The 22,317-nt window shown below is 33.0% G+C and overlaps 2 long non-coding RNA genes across 3 annotated transcripts; one reads left to right on the top strand and one right to left on the bottom strand.

Annotated features, from left to right (window-relative positions):
• Window positions 1-12,843: 12,843 nt before the first annotated feature.
• Window positions 12,844-20,212, top strand: LOC105154799 (uncharacterized). Of its 2 annotated transcripts, XR_847245.2 has the most exons (3): window positions 12,844-13,740; window positions 16,590-17,007; window positions 17,224-20,212. It is a non-coding gene; the product is annotated as an uncharacterized LOC105154799 (long non-coding RNA). The 2 variants fall into 2 exon arrangements; XR_847244.2 differs by having other exon boundaries at window positions 16,590-20,212.
• A 104-nt stretch (window positions 20,213-20,316) lies between these two features.
• Window positions 20,317-21,646, bottom strand: LOC147906990 (uncharacterized). Its single transcript, XR_015547989.1, has 2 exons — window positions 21,129-21,646; window positions 20,317-20,747 (listed from the first exon to the last, which is right to left on the bottom strand). It is a non-coding gene; the product is annotated as an uncharacterized LOC147906990 (long non-coding RNA).
• Between the last annotated feature and the right edge of the window lie 671 nt (window positions 21,647-22,317).

Below are 22,317 nucleotides of genomic sequence, written 5' to 3'. Positions count from 1 at the left end.
CTTTCATTAATGTATTTTTTAATGCTCATGTGAAATAAATAACATTCTTTCATTAAAAAACGCTACGAATTAATTCCAACACCTAATAAAATAAAAATCTCAAAAAAGAAGAAGTAATCAATACGCATAAAGGATTAGCAAAATGCCATGCTATTGTTTAAATTTGCATAACTTAAAATATGTACAGTCAAAATGTTAAATAGTAAACAATACACATATATTCAAATATACATATATTTGTGTGATGATACGCCCAAATTTAAGAAAAATGAGGAAGTAGGTATAATTAAATGCTAAAATGTACCTCAGAAACGTTTCAAAATACTTAAAAGTAAAAATGCGTTATAATATTATAAAATATAATAAATATGTATTTAAATATATATTTAAAAGATTTTTTTAAACATGATTTTTTTTTAAAACTGTTTAAAACATATAAAATATTAAAAACATTAAAATTAATGTTTTAAACAACAAAATGCTAATACATCTTTCATATTCCTATGTGTACAAACCGATACATATACTAAAAATTGCAGACCACAAAAAAGTTCATTGTCGCTACTGGATATGATTATACTATGGTAAGGTAGCATGAACAAGCGACATGTCTCGGCAAATTCAAATTAGGATTACAACTGTTATATTTAATTAGAGATGACGAAAATGAGTCCGTAGGTCGAGCGAAACTTAGGGAGCCTCTTCTCGATAATAATTGAAGCTTAGGTAATTTAGTTAATGTTAACTCAATGTTAACGTAATAGTCAAATGAAAGTTAAAGTAACGTTAGGTTGGTTGACGAAGTGGCAACATACTTTTAATTTGTCGAAATGGATGAAACTGATCAAGAAAATATGATTAAAGGAAAAGAAGGTATCACTCTCGATATAATTTATTAAAGTAAATTAAAATAGCTATAAGGTGAAATAATTATTATATTAAATAAGTCCAATAATAATGACGGAACATGAAATAACAGTATGTGTAAAAATATGTATAAATTACATATATTTATTTAATAATGAATAGTTAACATGGGCTATGATAAGTGAGCATTATAGAAAACTGATCCAGTTGATACATTAAAAGAATATAATAAAATAATTCATCTCCATCTATAATTTGATATAATTGGAATAGTAAATATAATGCAGTAATGTATAAGTGTAGTAATATAATTCAAGAAAATTCTGAAATATCTGAATGTTTTAAAACTGAAATCTATTGTCGTTTAATATTCAAATATCGGATAAAAGAAAGAGTTGTAGATTACTAAGAATAATAAAATGCATATATCGGAAACTGTGTGAATAAAGTCAAAAGGCAATTGCAATAACGAAAATCATTATATGAGATCTATTATAAACGAAGATAATGAATGTAGAGAAGTAATAAATGCATAAATTTCAAGGTATTAAATATCAAATGATAATTATTACTTGATGTATTATAATATAATATGAGATGTATTATAATAAAATGTATTATAATATCACCGTAGTGTAAGAAACAAGATGTGCTTATGCGTAGGCATTTCTATTGACCAATAAGAAAGCGTGACAAGTTTCCGCCATCTTATAAAATATTAGGGCATTTGAAGCAATTTGAGTAAGTTCTTAAAGGATGTATATATAAATATTTATTATAAATGTATTTTGATAATACAAACATAAATGTAAACGGACAAAAGTAACAGGCAATAAATATATATGTAAAAAAATGTAAATATATATTAAAATTATTTGGTAGTAACTCTACAGTTTGTAAATATAGACATTTTTTTGTTATGCTTTCTTTTGTGATTTTCGGTCGAAATTTGTTTGTTAATTATTCGCACTCTAATGTAAATTCGCGTACGAATTAAACATAATGATACTTCTCGTGGTATTGTCATATTTATTATTTTTTCTTCTACTTTATTTGCAATTATTTAAAAAATCCCTGGACCCTTTTGAATGAAGTTTCCATGATAATTTTGAAATTCTTTGTTCATTATTTTTGCTTCCAATAATTCAATAAAAAAAGAAGTTTTGTGGATTAACTATTATTTTAATCGAAGTGCTTAAATGATTGTACTTGTTTGCAAATCTGGATGCCACGTAATTGGCAATTTAAGTCCCTCTTCTTGAATAATGTCAATAACATTTCTTAATTCTTCAACTTAATTTAGTAATGTCAATTCTTGTAATGTAGGGGAATAAGTAAATGAATTAATATCTGTAACAAATAAAATGCTGCATGCATAAATAAAATCGTAAGAATTTCTCTCGACGGTAATTTATTTTTACAGTTAATGAATCTAAAATATAAAGTGCAAATACAAAATAGATTGCATTACACTACGTAATATGTTATTATAAATAATTAATAACGGTAATGATTAATAATTATAGTTAATATTCTTGAGATTTTCACGGATGCTTTCTATAATTATGCGTTTTCACGGGTTTCCTTCGTGTCCAGATCCATTCTTGGAATGCCAACGTTTCGTGAACCTTGCAATCGACTTCATCAGGGACGAGGAACAGCCTGATACTGAGCTGTTTCTCCGGGTCATTCCTTTTTATATTACGCTGTTTGTTAAAATGGTAAGGAGAAAAGAAGAGAATTGTGGGGGGGGGGGGGAAGATGGAAGAATCGGTCAGTCTTCAATAACCGGCAGAATGGTTTTCCATATTTTATTTATGTTGTAGCCATTATCTCTATTTAGATTGTTAGGGTGTTTTTGTATCTTTAATTGTTTATGGTTTTTGGTTTATGGTTAATGGTTTTTGTATCTTCTCTACACTTTCTTGGAAAGTATGATGTAATATTGGCTATTGTGGTCGTTTTGTCAAACAATATTTGATGTCCTATTTCGATGTTGTGTTCTGATAATGCTGATTGCGTAATATGTTTTAGCCTGACATCACGTTGGTATTCCTTTATCCATAAGTTAACCATTCTCCCAGTTTCTCCAATGTATACTTACCCGCAGGAACAAAGTATTTTGTATATTCCTACGGAGCTGAGTGGAAGTCTTTGATCTTTAGGATTTCTTAGGATTTTTCCTATCCTTTTGGGTGATTTGAAGATAGTTCGGATATTATGTTTGTTTAATATCCTGCCAATCCGATCTGTTATTCTTTGACATATGGGAGAATGGGTAGGATCCCTTCGTCTGATTGTGTGTTAGAAATCGTTATCGTGCATGTTTATTGATTATTTTGATTATGTCTTTTTTGTTGTGTCCGTTTTTTTGTAAGGCTAATTTTAAGTGAGTTTCTGTCTGTAGTTTCTGTCTGTAGTTTTTTTTCTGTCTGTAGATGTTCTTTGTCAGAGATGATGAAAGCTCTATGTACAAGTGAATTGATTGCAGACTGTTTTTGTGCTGGGTGATGATAGTGTGACTCGGCATGTAGGTATCTATCTGTGTGTGTTGGTTTTCTATACACTTGATGGCCTAAGGTACTGTCAGCTTTCTTAGAGACAAGAACGTCTAGGAAGGGGAGTTTTTCGTTTTCCTCTATAGTGAAATGAATATTTGGATGTTGATTGTTGAGGAAAATAAGGAATTTACGGAATTCGGCTCTGCCGTGTCTCCATATCACGAATGTGTCGTTTACATAATGAAATCAAACTTCTAATTTTTTCCTGAGAACCTCTATTCAAAATGCTCCAAAATAAAAACAGTCTGCAAACAAGACAATGGTTTCTGACACTCTACCAGACAAAAGAATTCTATCCATTCTTCTATATATCAAAGGAACAATAGATCGGATTGGCAGGATATTAAACAAATCCGAATAATACAATATCTGAACTATCTTCAAACCACCTAAAAAAATAGAATAAGTCTTAAGAAATCCTAAAGATTACAGGCCTCCACTCAGCTCCATAGATATACAAAATACCTTGCTTCTGCAGGCAAATATACATTGAAGAAACCGGGAGAATGATCAACCTACCGATAAAAGAACACCAACGTGATGTCAGGCTAAAACACGTCATACAGTCAGTATTATCAAAACACAACATCGAAATAGAACATCAAATACTGTTTGTCAAAACGACTACAATAGCGAACATTACATCATACTTTCCAAGAAAATATAGAAAAGCCATAGAGATACAAAAACATCCTAACAATCTAAATAGAGATAATGGCTACAACATAAATAAAATATGGAAAACCATTCTCCCGTTATTGGAGACCGACCATTTCCCCCACCTATCCCCTCCTTTCTCCCACCCACAATTCTCTTTTTCCCCCACCACTCCAACAAGTAGCGTAATATAAAAGGAACGGTCCGGAAAAACAGCTCAATATTAAGTTGTCCTCGCCCTGATGAAATAAACTGTAAGGTTCACATTGCATTCTAAGAATGGATCTGAAGGAACCCGCGAAACGCATAATGTTTATATGAAAGTATAACTATTGTACTATTATAGATATTGTGTTACATTAATTAATTATTGGGTCATCTAAAAAGTATCCGCGGTTTTTTGTCACTAGATGTGTGTTGATGGTCATATATCTAGTGACAAAATACCGCGGATACTTTTTAGATGACCCAATATATTAATTATATATTTTCGTAATCATGACAATATTCCATTTATAGCGACTTTATGTTGTCAATGTAATGTTATATTCATTACAGTGCATTAACTTGGAAATTGTATGTGGGATGCGATCCCTTAAAGCTAAGTAGAAGTACGTTCGCGTTTCTTTTATTGACGGATGTTACACTTAAAATACCTATTGTAGATCCAGACTTACCGCAATCCCCGGATCTACAATAGAGTTCTAAGACTTAAGCTATAAGAAATTGACGAATCATAATCGATTATTCTTCTCCAATTCTACTGCAATTGGGCAATTTCTTACGAATTAAGGCTTAAAATATCTATTGTAGATTTGAGGTTGAAGGTTTATAATAGCCGATGTTTCGCTGTTATGACCACGATATAGTCATAACCTGAAAGTCATTAACAATATAAATATTCTTAATTTAATAAAAAATGGATTTAACCGACATGACAATGTGTGGAATGTTCTGTCAATTCTGAGGCTAGCATGTGCAGATGCATCATTAAATAAAAAAATCAGAAAAAAACATCGTTTCAGTGTACATCTAATAATTAAAAAAAGGAAAGAAAAATGATATTTTTACTATATAAGTGCAGAAATTCTTCGACTCAGCAAATCAAATCAGCATCGTTTATTTTCATTTCATCTGATTTTAAATCTTTCTTTAGGAATCTTTCTTTCTGATTTTAAATCTTTCTTTAGGAATCTTTCTTTCTGATTTTAAATCTTTCTTTCTTTCTTTAGAACAGGTTAAAAGAAAAATTTTTTTTTGCACTTGAATCCTTGGTATTTTGCATTTTTCCATTCTTTTGTACTTTTCCATATTTTTCCGTGGCCATAGGTAAAAATAAAGTTGAGTCAACTTTTCAACTGATTTTTTCCGGCTATTATAAACGATAGTATGGGTTTTCTACCTTCCAATTGTTACGGCACCGGTCTAAGTTAACGGTTATGGTCCTGTGTACGATGGAGGAAATATTAGGAATAGAAATAAATATTAAGATTTCATTCCTACCAAAAACCATGTATTTCAATGTATCTAATAGGTTAAAATCTAAATATATATTCCTTTTTTTAATATTTGTTTTATTGTGCGCAGGCCCTATTATAAACCGGCTTATTATAAACCGGCTCTAAGAACCAATCTCTCGATGAGCAGACCACATTCCGAAACCCATTAAAAAAAATGTGTAGCAATCTTTCAGTCGATGAGCACGCACGCACGCACGCACGCACGCACGCACGCACGCACGCACATATACATACATACATACATACGTACATACATATATATATATATATTGGGTCATCTAAAAAGTATCCGCGGTTTTTTGTCACTAGATGTGTGTTGATGGTCATATATCTAGTGACAAAGTACCGCGGATACTTTTTAAATGACCCAATATATGGACGTATACATATCTGCGTTCGGAAATGTCACTCGAATGCCTCCGATGCCTCGAATTGATCATCTGTTTAACCCTGCATTCGTTTACGCATAGATTCTTACACAACGTATAAAACATGAGGCATAAGAAAAACAACCAATCAGAGTTCTTTATTTCATGAAAAGGAAGGAAATAAAGGACTTTGATTGATTCATTTTCTTATGCATAATGCATAACACATGAAGCATAAGAAGATGAATCAATTAAAGTCCTTTATTTCATTTCTTTCCGTGAAATAAAGGACTTCGATTGGTTGATTTTCTTATGCCTCATGTTTTATACTCTGTGCAAGAATCTATGCTTCCCGCTTAAAGACCCTAGCACAGACTTATACATCACGCATCAAGCATAAGGCATAAGAAAATCAACTAATCAGAATCCTTTATTTTGTGAAAAAGAAGGAAATAAAGGACTTTGATTCATTTTCTTATACATTATGTGTTGTGCATTATGCAAGAGTCTGTACTCCCCGTCTAAATGTTAAATCCACGGAGTAATAGAAAAGAATAAAATCACAGTATAATCACATCCAGTAACGACAGTAAACTTTTTGTGGTCTGCAATTTTTAGTGCGCATGTGTCGATTTGTACACTTAGGAATATAGCGGACGTAGGAGCTTAACAGAAATTCAAATTTAAGAGCCTGTCCTATCATAGTTCTACTGCGTACACTTCACAACATGGCGGTGAATCATGTAACCTAAGAACATCATTAAAGGTGTCGATGGTCAATGTCGCTACTGTATATAATTATACTGTGATAAAATCTCCAGTTATTCCGAAAACGATCCCCAACTTTTTCGCCGGTAGTTGTTATAGCTGAAGACATAGCTACATGTAGCACGATTATATGAATCAAATATTGATTTATCATCTCCAGCCTTGAAAAGTGGATGATGTACTCTAAGAAAAGTGGACGTTGCTATGTAGTTTACATCCACTTTGTCAGAGAGCAGTAGTGCGCGGCAGCATTTTATGGGTTTTGGGTCGTCATGTCCTCTCTCAGGTTTCTTTCTGCTCTAGATATCCTGAGTATCAATCATGAAACTTTATTATTAGAATGAAAAGTGAAAAGTCAAAAATTTCTTCAGGATGCGATTACATGTAGCACGGTACGCGATACGCGGTACAGAAACTAACTAGATAACTAAAGGAACTGCGCAAACCGTGCCGCTTGCTTCTTTTCTTCTCTATTACATGTAGCGCGGTAAGCGATACGGGTCAGTAACAAATTCACATTACTGAGCACTTTTTAATATAATTAATTGATTTAAATGCAATTATTAAGTAAATTCGTTGAAAAAATAAAAGTATTGATAAAATGTGCATAGAAATAAGTTAATATATTTTAAAAAATTCATATTAAAGTTTATTTGTTCAGCCCGTACCGTTTACCGCGCTACATGTAATAGAGAAGATATTAGGTTCCTGTAGTTACCTAATCATAGCGTATTCAATTTATTAAAGCCCGATCTATATAAGATGCAAGACGCAGATGAAACGTATTTCAGATTGTAATAGGTTGCAAGACGCAGGATATGATAATTAAAGTTTACCCAACTTTCTGCGTTCTGCGTTTTACGTCCTACAACTATATTATAATTGAAATAAATTGGGTTAGTTTCTAGTTTTGCGATCTGCGACCAGCTTTCTGCGTTTAAACCGGTTCTACATTAGTTGAAAGCCGATCGCAAGCTTTGTTGCGACAGTTAATCTGAAGTTTGCATTTTGAAATCAACGCTTCATATTGGTTGTCGCAACAAACTTGTGATCAGCTTGTAACTAATGTAGAATCGGCTTTAAGCCCATTCTACATTAGGGTCTGAGCACAAGAATTGTCGTAACACTACTTAGAGACTTAAGTTGTAGACGTAAATAACGCACAAGCTTTGGCGTATGACATACGACTATTTAATAAATAATAATGAAGCTCTGTAAGTATAAAACAATATATAAAAATGGGTAGAAGAGCCAATATTTTTAATATCCAAAGAACTTTAATTTAGATCATAAAATACATGTAGTAATAACACAGGACAAAAACATACGTTTCGATTCCGCTCGAGTCATTCGAGTCTTCAATGTTGCGGTAAACTTATTCAAACATCGCTGTAAACAAATATGTATAATATTACAATATTACAAAATTTATAATTCTAAAATACCTATTCTTCATTTTGTGTAGTGCGCTGCGAATCAATTATATCAGAAATCAAAGTAATAAGAAAGTCATACTCTAGAAAATGACCGTGAACAAAAGAAAAATTAATACTTAATACATACAAATTAATAATATAAAATGATGTACCTTGTCAGTTATATTAAGTGAAAGTGTTGAGAGTCCATTAATAAAAAGAGAGAAAAAACGCAGGAGATCGTACTCCATATCGTGCTAGAATATATTATTAATTGAAGCAAATTTGCAAGAGTAACGAACATCTGACTTCCATGATATTTAATAATGCCGAGAAGGAAAAACACTCACCAAAAACGGAAAATGGCAACAAAGGGAAAAAGAAAGAAAGATATTAAGAGGGAGAAAGAGAATATATAATGTGAGAATACAATTCAGGCAAAGAATCTATATCGTTTTGTCTGTTTATTCCATGTTTTTGTTTCTTAATATGTACCATTTCAGATATTAATCTTTTATTGCATGAAGGTTCTATATCTAATATATTTACTTTATCTCATTTAAAGTTGTAATTCTTCTCCATACGTGATTAGAAATCACCGATGGAGATTTTGAACTTATATTAATATCTGAAACATGTTCATGCAGTCTAGTCTTTAATTGTCTTTTAGTCTAGCCAACGTAACTGACATCACAATTCTCACAAGATATTCTGTAAACTACATTTTGATTATGTACATGTTCCAGTTATTCTTTCCTCTTTTTATGAAATTTTTTTAATGTGTTAAGGATGGTAAAAGCCAATTTGCAATTAAACATGTTAACAGTAGGTGTAAATCTTTCAGATATTGTATTAACATATGGAATAGTAAAAAATTTTTCTATCTTATCCTTATTATTATTCAAACTATAAATATTGTTGATATGAAATTGAATTCTATTAATGAATTAATTTAATTTTATTATGAACGAAAAAATAAAATGTAGAGAATATCCATTATTTAAAAAAATATTAATAGCATCAATTAAATTATTGTTGAAATTTCGGATGACATAAACGAAAAATCTTATCTACAACTCCATAAATTACAAATTCTTTTATGACAAAGCGGATAGTGAATAAAAATTAAAGAATCTAAGAAAAGGTTGTTTTACGATATACGTAAAAAATAAGACTCCGTTCCTCTATGATCAACATGATATCCAAAAAACTTATTTTTCCATCAATGCCAACTTTCATAGTGAACTGCTGTCTAGTGTGTAATGAATTCGAAGTCCATAACCATATCTGCAATGACTGGTGATAAGGATGATCCCATAGGAGTCCCAAATATTGTTTGTACATTCTTTTATTATAGATAAAAATAGTGGAATTCAAGATTATCCGAAAGACAATCAAAAATTCATCTAAAGGAATTTTTATTTTCCCAGATATGGAATTCCTCTTCCAGCATCACTATCAGATGCCAAATCTATAGGTGTATATATTGGGTCATCTAAAAAGTATCCGCGGTTTTTTGTCATTAGATGTGTTGATGGTCATATATCTAGTGACAAAGTACCGCGGATACTTTTTAGATGACCCAATATATGACTATTTTTGCCATCTCTTGGAGACACAGTAATAAATTGTACGTCATACGTGAAAGCTTGTGCGTTACATCTATAACTTAAATCTAAGTAAGTGTTACGACAATTCTTGTGCTCAGACCCTTAGATGCAAGCTGATCGCAAGTTTGTTGCGACAGCCAATAATAGAAGTGTTGATTCCAAAATGCAAGCTTCAGATTGGCTGTCGCAATAAACTTGCGATCGGCTTATGTAGAATGGGCTTTATGTAGATCGGGCTTAACTCAATCCGACTTCGAGTCAACGGTCTGTTCTGTTTAACTGCAAAAGAATAGCTAAATTGTGTAAGAAATGCAGCTAAAAAGAACAGACTATTGACTTAAAGTCGGTTCGAGTCAGTAAATCGAATATGCTATTAATTTCTGTACCGCATACCGCGCTACATGTAATCACACTCTCATTAACTTCAAAATTTTTACTTTCCAGGGCCATGGCACACAAAAAACTTAAGGCAATAAGAGTATATCCACACAAACTTGCATAGCAATAAGAAAATTATCCAATCACATTTCTCTTATAAAGTCGCACGTAAAATGTAATTGGGATCGCATTTTCACTATGCTCATAGGCCAATCGTGCATATTTTTTATGTGAAATGAAAGTGCGAGAAGTGAGAACATTCGACTATGATATACAATTGACCCTCTAGAATTCGTAGGAAAGTTCTTGAATTTTAACTTATTAGAAATCGGATACATTGGAATACATGATTGGCTTCTGATAGGTTGAAATTATTTATTTTGTATTTCTAATTCCTTATTCTTTTTATTGTGCGCAGAACCAAAGATAGACTGCTTATATCATGGTGTAGAATTCTATCAGAGAAGTGCAAATGGGATTTGCTTGCTGATTAGTGAGCGATTACCAATCAAAATCGAGAATATCAGTCCCGCAACTGGGTATTAATCATGAAACTTTATCACGCTCACGAGAGTGAAAATTACAGGTGTGAGTGCGAAATGCAAGTGATACATAATCATAGTGATACATGACATTTTAGTATGTGTGTGTATATATATATATTAGGTGTTGGAATTAATTCGTAGCGTTTTTTAATGAAAGAATGTTATTTATTTCACATGAGCATTAAAAAATACATTAATGAAAGTACTTCCCATCACTTGTAAAACGCTACGAATTAATTCCAACACCTAATATATATATATATAATCAGAGAGAAAAATGAAAGAGAACATGACGGCCCAAAACCTGTAACTGCAAAATGCTTGTGGCTATGTTGTAACTGCTGTACGCAATGTGGCGCCGAATGAATTTGAGCACCGGCAATGGCTAATTAATGGCGAAGAAAGATTGGCGAAAAATCACTAAGTTCACAAAAAAATGTTACTATTATTTCTGACAAGCCATAAAGGCGGTTTAATAGATACTCAAATGAATATTTGGAACGTAGAAAGAACGCAGATTGAAAGAAAAGAGACATAATTGCGTGCGTTACGACAGCTTAGATATCGCTCGATATCGCATTACTAGGTTAAAATACGAGAAATTAAAAAATCTACAATATAAGCATTCATCTGACGGCGTGAGTAATTACCTAACAACATGAGCAGTAATCGATGCTGATCTCGCAATGAACATAAAATGCTGATTAATCTCACTAACTTAAAATCTATCGCTGGCTTAAGATCTGAGCACAAAAATTGTCGTAACACTTAGAGACTTAAGTTGTAGATGTAAGTAACACACAAGCTTTGGCGTAAAACGTACGATTCATTGCCATCTCTTAGAGACATGGCAATAAGTTGTACGTCATACGTGAAAGCTTGTGCGTTACTTATGTCTATAATTTAAGTCTAAGTAAGTATTAAGGCATAAATATTGGGTCATCTAAAAAGTATCCGCGGTTTTTTGTCACTAGATGTGTGTTGATGGTCATATATCTAGTGACAAAGTACCGCGGATACTTTTTAGATGACCCAATATAATAGGCACAGGCAATAGGCACAGGCAACAGGGAATAACGAGCCATCCAATCAGAACTCTGGAATTGTTACGTCCCAAGGTCCAACCGTTGGTAATTGATACCTGGACAAACCGGGGACCAATGGCGGGTAACAAATCGAGAGTTACGCGTCCTTTCGGTTAAGAAGAAACCTACGGTAATCCCTTCATGAATCTTGCTGGTGGTTCGGTCCGTGGTGTGGGACACGCGGCTCTGGACTCCGGTTGGTCAGGCTCCTTGTAGGTGCTCGATGATTGGCCGGCGCTGATTCCGCTCGTTCACACACACGATCTCCAAGTTAAACGATAAACGTATACGCGCGGCGGCGTTTATTGTAAAAGGAGAAGTTTCGTCAAATATTATTATATATACGTACTTATAATTGCTCAAAAGTAATTAGTGTATTTTATAACTTCTGCAGTTGCTACACACATATCCAGACTTATGTTATAACTAATAATTAGATGCGGTTAACTAGGAAGGTTAAATAAGATGTACCTATGATTAGATTGGATTGCTCACGCGAGTAGAATTTAGGAATTAAACTAGAAATCACGATACTCTGGAAGAGACCGTTTCTCTTCGACCCGACCTGACCCCGGGAGGTTTTGAACTGACTGCCTAAAACACTCGCTGCTCGCGAGAGAGAGCAAGTCCCGTTTTTTAGAACCCGAACGCTTTCAGGAAAAAGGTGCCCCTCCATGCTGGTAGGGCGCGTGAGGTGGGGAGAAGATGTCAGGGGCGGTCCCTGCAGTTCTAGTGCCCCGTCGGTTATTGAAGTAAGAAAAAATTTGTAATTTGGCCAGGGACATTCCTGGACAAGTTTTATAAGTATCGCTGACGTGACAGAATATAATATCAAACTTACACATCAGAGCTCTGATTAGACAATTCGTTATTCCCTGTTGTCTGTGCCTATTGCCTGTGCCTGTTGTGTTTAAATCTTTACATCAATTGTGCTCAGATCCTAACGCTTGCAGCGCCACATGCTGCTGCGGACTACTGATAAAGTGTAAACTATATAGCATTTTTCTTAGGGTACATCGTAGATTGTAATGCGCATGCTCCATACAATCAGATACGCGTGCGCGGTAAATGCTTTAGTTGAATAAAGTGTACCGTTCATTGCAAACTAGAAAACACGTTTCTCTCAGGTTTCTCTCTGCACATAGTTGCTAGCTGTAGCATATTTGATACAAAAATTAAATTGAAATACAAAAATGAAATTAAGGTTAACGTGCCATTAAAATAAGAAGAAGAAGAATTGACATACATATTACTTATTTACAATAAGTGAAAGAGCAATTACAAAACTTAACCTCCAAACTAACATTACAAATTCTGTATAATAATACTATACTCACAAATAATTAAACTTACACATAATACAATATGTAAACGCTCTTCTCTTTTTTACAAAATATAGTAATACATTACCACAAATTGTCACTTATAATTTTCACTCATAGAATACGTAGAACCAAACACAGTTCACGAATAATCAATGTGTTTTCTAGTTTTCTGGTACACTTTATTCAAATTAAGCATTCACCGCGCACGCGTATCTGATTGCATGCGCATTACAATCTACGATCATTATCTCTCCTTGTCAATCTTCTCGGCTTCAGCCGAATGTACGTACAGTCGGAGTCTAAAAGGTTGAAACGCTTTTTTATAAATGATTTTCGGAACGTAGCAAAATTGTCAGAATGCGAACCACTGCTTGCATAGCGATTAGGATAGCTGTCAACGTGATGATAGAATCAAAACATAGTGAAGAAATGCATTTTGTGAGCCGCGAAAGTTTAAGATTCCAAATGGATACCAAAATTAGGATAAGTATAAAAGAATAAGTTAAATCCATAATAAGAATAAGTTAGATGATGCATTTTGTACTCATAAAATAAAATTTCTTTTCTTTTTTTTGCAGTTGTGCAAATGGCAGAAGAATTTAATGCTCGGAATCATGGCAAAGTTCTTTCTCAAAGGAAAGGCAAGCTGTTATTTATAACAATATTATGAGTCGAAGACTTAAACTTAATCAACTTAAACTTAATCTTTCCTAGCAAATTCATAAATTTTATACTTGTTATAATAATTGTATAAATATTTATTAGGTAACGGAGATACAAACTGATTTTGTAAAGAATACGTTCTCAATATAAAAATAGTTTTATTTAAATACAATAATTATATACAATAATATTGAAATACTGAGTTTGTTAAAATACTAATTTATGTTATAAAAGTTACTAAATATAATTTTATTTCTAACTCTGCAGGAATTCTTACTTTAGTATCATTGAATTTCCTAATGCATTAATAACAATCAGTAGACCAGGTTACAACGCTATGATTCCAATTGATGAGATTCAATAATCAGATCTTATTTTTTAAGCAAAGCAAACGAAAAAATTTTACTTCAACTTTAGAACTTTTCGTCAAAATGATGATATTTATTAGTATTTATTAGTATTTATTAGTCATTTGACTTAAAAAAAACTAATATAATTTTTATTTATAAGTTGGGACGAGTTTTTTTGCACAGAATTGTTGGATTCTGCATCTAAACACACTTGTGTGTTTTATATTGTTCAATAACAAAATTACAACAAAAAATGGATTACAATGAAAAAATGAATTACAATATAATGAAATAAATTATTAATAAATGAATTATATTGTTGACTGATAAATTATAATAGCTATATATTACTATTAGTTAGTGTTTGCTGAGAAATTAAATATGATGTTACATATGTTACATGATGTTACATATACATGATATATATATGTTTTATTTCACATTATATGTATGTATATACGAATATCTTACATTAACATTAATCTCGAATATGTAGACGTTAATTTTGCATTAACATATGCAAGTATTTCGTTTCTAATATGTATGACGTGAAGTCATCTACTTCGCAGCATTTCAGTCAATTGTTTTGTTTATTATTTTTATCATTTGTTGCCATATATAATAATAAATAGTATAAAAATGCCTGGACCGACTTCACAGCATGAGGTGTAATATTTGCGTACATACATGCAGAATTAAAACATATAGAAGTTTCGAAATTGTGTAACGTTAATGTAAGATATTCATACAGACATATAATGTAAAATAGAATGTACACAGTGCGACAAATATGTTCCCGGACACGAACCACATCTCAGCAACCAGTAGCGACATCTGTGCGTTCAAATATGCATTTTAAAAGTTGAACATTTTGCTATCATCTGTCAAAGTTTCATTCATTTTAGTTGACATATAACGAAGATATGACAGTTCATGTTAAACAAAATTTTGGTCGAGGTAGAAATTTTAATATGGAACAAAGAGCAGTGATTAAATTTAACGCAAAAAATGCATTGATAAAAGTGCATCAGAAGTATTCCGATCGATGCAACAAGTTTACGGTAGTCAATGTCTAGGTCGTACAGCTGTTTTTGAGTGGCATAAGTTTTTTGGAAGGCAGAGAGACCCTTGAAGATGACAAAAAATCAGGACGGCCAATTTTGGTTCGAACATGATCCGAAATGATCGAAAAAGTATGTGATTTTGTTGCAAACGATCGCAATGCATCACTAAAAATAATGGAGGAGGCTTTAAATATCAGTAGAGAAACGATTAGAACCATATTACATGAAGATTTGGGTAAAACGAAGGTTTGTGCGAAGTTTGTTCCACACATATTAAGAAGCGATCAAAAATCAGCGAGAATCAATTATTCTAGAGACATCATTGCAGCCGCAGAAAATAATCCAAACTTCCTAAAATCAATTGTTACGGGTGATGAAACATGGTGCTTTCAATATGATCCAGAAACTAAGCGTCAAAGTGCGGAATGAAAGTCAAAAAATTCACCACAAGCAAAAAAAGTATGAAAAGTTCCATCAAAAATCAAGACAATGCTCATCACATTCTTTGATAGCAAAGGTATTATCCACAAAGAGTTTGTTCCAACTGGCCAAACAATTACTGGTGCATATTATCTCGAAGTTTTAAAGCGATTGATGGGCAGAATTCATCGTATTCGCCCCGAATATCGTGATCCAGAAAATTGATCTTTGTTGCATGATAATGCACCGAGTCACACTTCATTGATTGTCCGTCAATGTTTGCCTCGAAATCGTGTCTCTGTGTTAAACCATCCATCGTATTCACCTGATTTGGCCCCCTCGACTTCTCATTATTCCCAAAATTGAAATTGAAATTGAAAGAACGCTTTTTTGATGACATTCCGACCATCCAATCAGCTTCTACACAGGCACTAGAGGCAATTCCGCAAACTGAGCTAGAACATGCATTTGAATCGCTGTAACAAGTGTACTGAAGCCAGAGGAGAATATTTTGAATAATAAAACCAAAAAATATGCATATTGTTGTTTCAATTATGATTTTCAGGTCCTGTCCGGGAACATATTTGTCGCATTGTGTATATATAGCATCATATTTAACATCATATTTAACTTACCAGTAAACACTAATTGTAACATAACTATTATAATTTCCCAGTAAACAATGTATAATATATACATATTAGGTGTTGGAATTAATTCGTAGCGTTTTTAATGAAAGAATGTTATTTATTTCACATGAGCATTAAAAAATACATTAATGAAAGTACTTCCCATCACTTGTAAAACGCTACGAATTAATTCCAACACCTAATATATGTATGTATATGTATAATGTGTATATACATATATATATATGTATATATTATATATTATGTGTATTATATATATTATATTTGTTGACTAAAATATGTTACTAATAGTTCGTGTTTAATGGTGGGTTAATTTGTAAAATATCTATTTATTATATTACAGAAGAGCATGATATGGATTAATGCGACAAAGAGAAATAGGCTATAGAAGGCTATATAAATCCTCGACTGATCAGGGCGACCACATTGTATTACGGCTGAGGAAGACATCTGGTTATCTTAGTGCAGGAGACTGAATTTCGCACAGCGCGGCAAGCGATAGTGGAAGCTAATATTAATATTAGTATATTATTAATAATAATTGTAGTCTAAAAACTGTGAGATGTAGATGAAGGAAAATAGATATTATTTGCCGGCACAAAATGAGCGATTAACAGAAGGTCACAAGAAGCAACGGATAGTTTTGACCTTGAACCTTCAGTATGGGAGGACGAATGGAGAAATATCATTTTTTCTGATGAAAAGATATTTTTTACGGGTGTATCAGGGCGCGTATTACTGTGGAGAACGAGAGGAACGAGGTACTCAGATAAGAATATTCATTTCCGCCAACGATCTAGCCGCATCATATTGGCATTTTTGAGACATATGTCTTCATATGACCATTAGTGCGTACCACATGATGTGCGTATCGCTCATGAACAGTGAGGAATCCACACATCCACATCTTGTTCGATGTGATGCTGCTATACATCGTAGAGACATTTCTTGATCTATCGTCCGTTTCTTTCGTTTAGGATAATTCAGAAATGCATCGAGTGAGAGTTGTTCAGAATTGACTGACTATGCAACCCAATCTTAAGACGTTGGATTGGCCAATCAAATCCCCAGATTTAAATGTGATAGAAGATCTTTGGAGTACAAGAGTGGAATTCGCAAATGGTGAGAACACGCGAGGCACTCGAGGCACACGTAATTAATGTATGGGAGGCTTTTCGCGCGAGACCCGTGTTATTCCAAAACTTAGTTACATCTATGTCCTAAAAATTAAATGCTGTGATAAAGAACCATGGAAGTGTCACACGATATTAACCGTATGTGATCTTCCATGGTTAATATATGTATAGATGACATTTGATATTGAATGATTATAAACAATTCTCAAAGACCCTCACTTAGCTCCGTAAGAATATACAAAATACCTTGTTCCTGCGGGCAAGTATATATTGGAGAAACTGGGAAAATGGTTAACTTATGGATAAAGGAATACCAATGTGATGTCAGGCTAAAACACGTCACGCAATCAGCATTATCAGAATGTAACATCAAAACAGGATATCAAATACTGTTTGACAAAACGACCACAATAGCCAACATTATATCATACTTTCCAAGAAAGTATAGAGAAGCCATAGAGATACAAAAACACCCTAACAATCTAAATAAAGATAATGGCTACAACATAAATAAAATATGGAAAACGAAACAAGGTTCACGAAACGTTGGCATTCCAAGAATAGCTGGAGGAAACACGGAGGAAACCTGCGAAACGCATAATCTTCAACTCTCTTAATGAATGAATGAATGAATGAATGAATGAATGAATGAATGAATGAATGAGAAGAACTGAATCTTGAATGAAGCACAATGTAAAAGCCATCCGAAATATCTTTGGTGCACATTTTGTTTATTTTTCTATCACTACCATTTATCACTATCGCTGCCACTATCAGTCTCCTGCGAACACTAATCAGGTCTCGTTTTTTATAAGACACTAGACTATGGGTGTTTTGTAAATTTTGTAAATTTGCTAAGTTTTGTATATGTTTATTTTATATAAATTATATATTAAATTTATAGTATTTTAATCTAATATATTATAAACAAATTTATTCATACTTAGATAAAAATATTGCAACTGCAAATATAAATCCACAATTGTCCGAAGTAACAATTTTGTATTTTATTAAGTAAACAAGGATTTTGGTTTTATATTTAGTACTTTCTTACCGGGAATATCGAAGCTAAATTACAACCTCCACAGAATGAAACAATAATAAACGGTTTATAAGAAAAAGATGAATTTTTGGATGTCTGGAAAGAGTCGTTAAGAGAAAAGTTCGAGATAAAGATCTCTAATTGCTTCTTCATTAGTCTTAGCTATATTTTTTTATGAACCTGTACCTATAATATAGATTATAATGTTAGAGACATTTTAAATGTTCATTGCATTTTAAATAATTTATTGCTGTATCCTTAAAGAATGCTATGTTCAACAATGCCAATATTTTATTAACTACTAGATTTATTGATGGTATGTCAACAATAAGTATTCAGCGTACAACTTTGTTTCCGTTTTTCTATAAATGGCTTTAGCGGTAAGTGGTGGTCGAAATAAATAGATCATAGACGTCATACAATAAACTTGGGCATCTGTCAACATAACCCCATAGAAACATTAATCGATTTGTGTCTGCATCATAAAGTTATTCTCGATTGAAAATGTCAGTTTACGAGCCAAATTTTTGTCATTTGCGGGAGATTTCAATTTTCTGCTTCAATATGAAGAAATCTGGCGGCTGAGGCTCATCGAATGCTCTCAAATACTTATGGTGAGACGGCTATTAATGAAAGAACGTGTCGTGAGTGGTTTCAACGTTTCAAGAACGTGATTTTGACGTCGAAGACCGGCATAGCGATGGAAGAAAGAAGGTTATCGAAGATGTAGAATTGGAGGCATTACTTGATCAAGACTCGTCAAAATCAAGAAGAATTGGCACGATCATTGGGAGTGACTCAACAAGCCATTTCAAAACGCCTCAAAGTCATGGGAATGATTCAGAAGCAAGGAAATTGGATGTCGTACGAGTTGAAGCCGAGAGATGTTGAACAGCGTTTGTTTGCTTGTGAACAGCTGCTTGAAAGGCAAAGACGGAAGGGATTTCTGCATCGCATTGTGACTGGGGACGAAAAATAGGTTCATTACGATAACCCCAAGCGCAGAAAATCATGGGGAGTTCCCGGCCATGCTTCCACATCGACGACCAAACCGAATATTCACGGCTCCAAGGTCATGCTCTGTATTTGGTGGGACCAGCTCGGCGTAGTGTATTATGAGCTGTTAAAACCGACTGAAACAATTACAGGCGATCAGTATCGAACGCAATTGATGCATTTGAGCCGAGCATTGAAAGACAAACGGCCGCAATACAACGAGAGATACGATAAAGTGATTTTGCAGCATGACAATGTTCGACCCCATGTTGCGAAAGTGGTCAAGACATACTTGGAAACGTTGAAATGGGAAGTCCTACTCGCCGTATTCTCCAGACGTTGCTCCCTCTGATTATCACTTGTTTCGATCAATGGCACATGGCTGGCTGACCAGCACTTCCGTTCTTATGAAGAAGTAAAAAATTGGATCGATTCGTGGATCGCCTCAAAAGATGACCAGTTTTTTCGACTCAGGATACGCTGCCCGAAAGATGGGAGAAAGTAGTGGCCAGCGATGGACAATACTTTGAATCATAAATGTATAACCAGTTTTTTACAATAAAGCCTCGAATTTCGGAAAAAAATAGTGGAAACAAAGTTGTACACCTAATATATAAATAATAAATAATAATATTAATATTAATTCAAATAATTATATAACATAAATTAGTATTTTAACAAACTCAGTGTTTAACATTATTGTATATAATTATATTTAAATTAAAACTATTTTTATATTGAGACATGTTCTTTAAATAATTATATTTAAATAAAACTATTTTTATATTGAGACATGTTCTTTACAAAATCAGTTTATATCTCCGTTATATAATAAATATTTATACAATTATTATAATAAGTATAAAATTTATGAATTTGCTAGAAAAGATTAAGTTTAAGTTTTATGAGTCTTCGACTCATAACATTGTTATAAATAACAGATTGCCTTTCCTTTGAGAAAGAATTTTGCCATGATCCCGAGCATTAAAGTATTCTTCTGCCATTTGCAATAAAAAAAAGAAAAGAAATTTTATTTTATGAGTACAAAATGCATCATCTAACTTATTCTTATTATAGATTTAACTTATTCTTTTATTACTTATCCTAATTTTATGGTATCCATTAGAATTTTAAACTTTCGCGGCACATAAAATGCACTTCTTATGCACTCTATGTTTTGGTTCATCACGTTGACAGCTACTCTAACCGTTACGCAAGCAATGGCTTCTTCTACTTCTTCTTCTATATTTGAATGGCCCAATTCAGGTGCAGCCTGATTAACATGACCAGTCTTATCCAATATGCCTTCAATCTTCCACATGAATTCCTCAAAAAACAAAATAATCGAATCATAAATTGATATGCAAAGGCCACGTCGAACCGAGCAAGTAGAACAAAAAGATGATGTAATCAAAATGAAAATGGCGAGGCGCCCCTTCAAATACTGGACGCCTACAACTAGTATTCTTCCACGCCGTACGGCCGCGCGCCAAGACAAATGAAGGGACTGTGGCCCGTATTCAGAACGCGCTTTTATCGATAAAAGCGCACTTTTATCTCTGAAATTTTATAATATCCGTGACGTAAAGTATAATATGTTAGCGTGCTACATCGTTTTGTAAGCGCGTTCCGAATACGGGCTTGTGCAATGTTGTTAGACAGGTCGGTTTCAGACGCATGCGCATATAATGTAGCTTCAGTAACGTACTGTCACTAGTAAATAGGAGATCATTAGTCGCCTATGTCAAATTTTTTCAAAAATGTTGAAAATTTGAATATACACATTTTACACATTTTACACTTGTATACATATAAAATCACACAGTGCGGAATAGGACTGCGGAATAGAGAATGCGTCATTGAAACAATCACTCATGCACAACTATTCCACATTTGATGTTACAGAATAGCGAGTGCGTCATTGTCTTGTAATAAACCATCATATTTGAGAGGTTAAAATAATCTGATGCTAATTGATATGATGGAATTGCGTAATGTCGAGACGAATGAAGCAAAATGACAAAATCTGAGTGCATAAATGTAGATACCAAGATCAAAAAAATAATAATGCATTATGGGCGATTTCAGTGTACCCTTTTCCGCACTTTTTCATCACGTCAGTTTTGTGTGCTGTGTTCACACGATGCGGAAAAATGATAGTAAATGCGTTAAAGCAATTCAAAAAATTGTCATAAAATTGTAAATATTAATTGTAAAACATTAAATACTACAACAGTGATAATTGTTTTTACATTTGAAAAATTATATTTTATTTTAATAAGTAAATTATTAACATAAAATTAGTAGTTTTTAAATTATAATTATGTTGGATATATCTTTGACGCATCATGTAAACATAGCACACAAAACTTGGAAAAGTGTAGAATAGCGCTGATTGGTTGCTTCAATGACGCATTCTGTATTCCGCAGTCCTATTCCGGACCATCGTGTGATTTCATCCTTATAGCGTTTTTCACTGGCAGAGCCTGGTGCGCACTCAGTGCACTTGAGTGCACTTTAAAGCCTTTTGTACACAAATCAACATAAAGATATACGTTTAATAAAAATATAAAAACGAATTAAACCACGAAATCCTAATACATTTTATTGTGCTATTTGATAAAATATAATAATATACATTAAGTATTTTATTAGAGATCTCTTTATTTTGAGATCTCTCACTTTTACAGTCAGACTAGATTAATGTACAACAGCTTTAATGTGCACTATTACATTTCAAGTACGCTTCTGGATTCATTCGGAGCGACCCTGAGCAGCTCCCGAGAGACAAAACGAACAATGCTATTAGATCTTTTTTGTATTGTTGCACTCTGAACTGATGCAATAAGAATTCAAATGAAACAAATGTATATTCAACTAATTTATTGCACCGATTC

The sequence above is a fragment of the Acromyrmex echinatior genome, chromosome 17 (assembly GCF_024713525.1).
Source record: "Acromyrmex echinatior isolate Ae372 chromosome 17, ASM2471352v2, whole genome shotgun sequence".
Classification (NCBI taxonomy): domain Eukaryota; kingdom Metazoa; phylum Arthropoda; class Insecta; order Hymenoptera; family Formicidae; genus Acromyrmex; species Acromyrmex echinatior.
The sequence above is the reverse complement of the archived record's forward strand: the minus strand, read 5'-3'. Positions and strand labels throughout refer to the sequence as shown.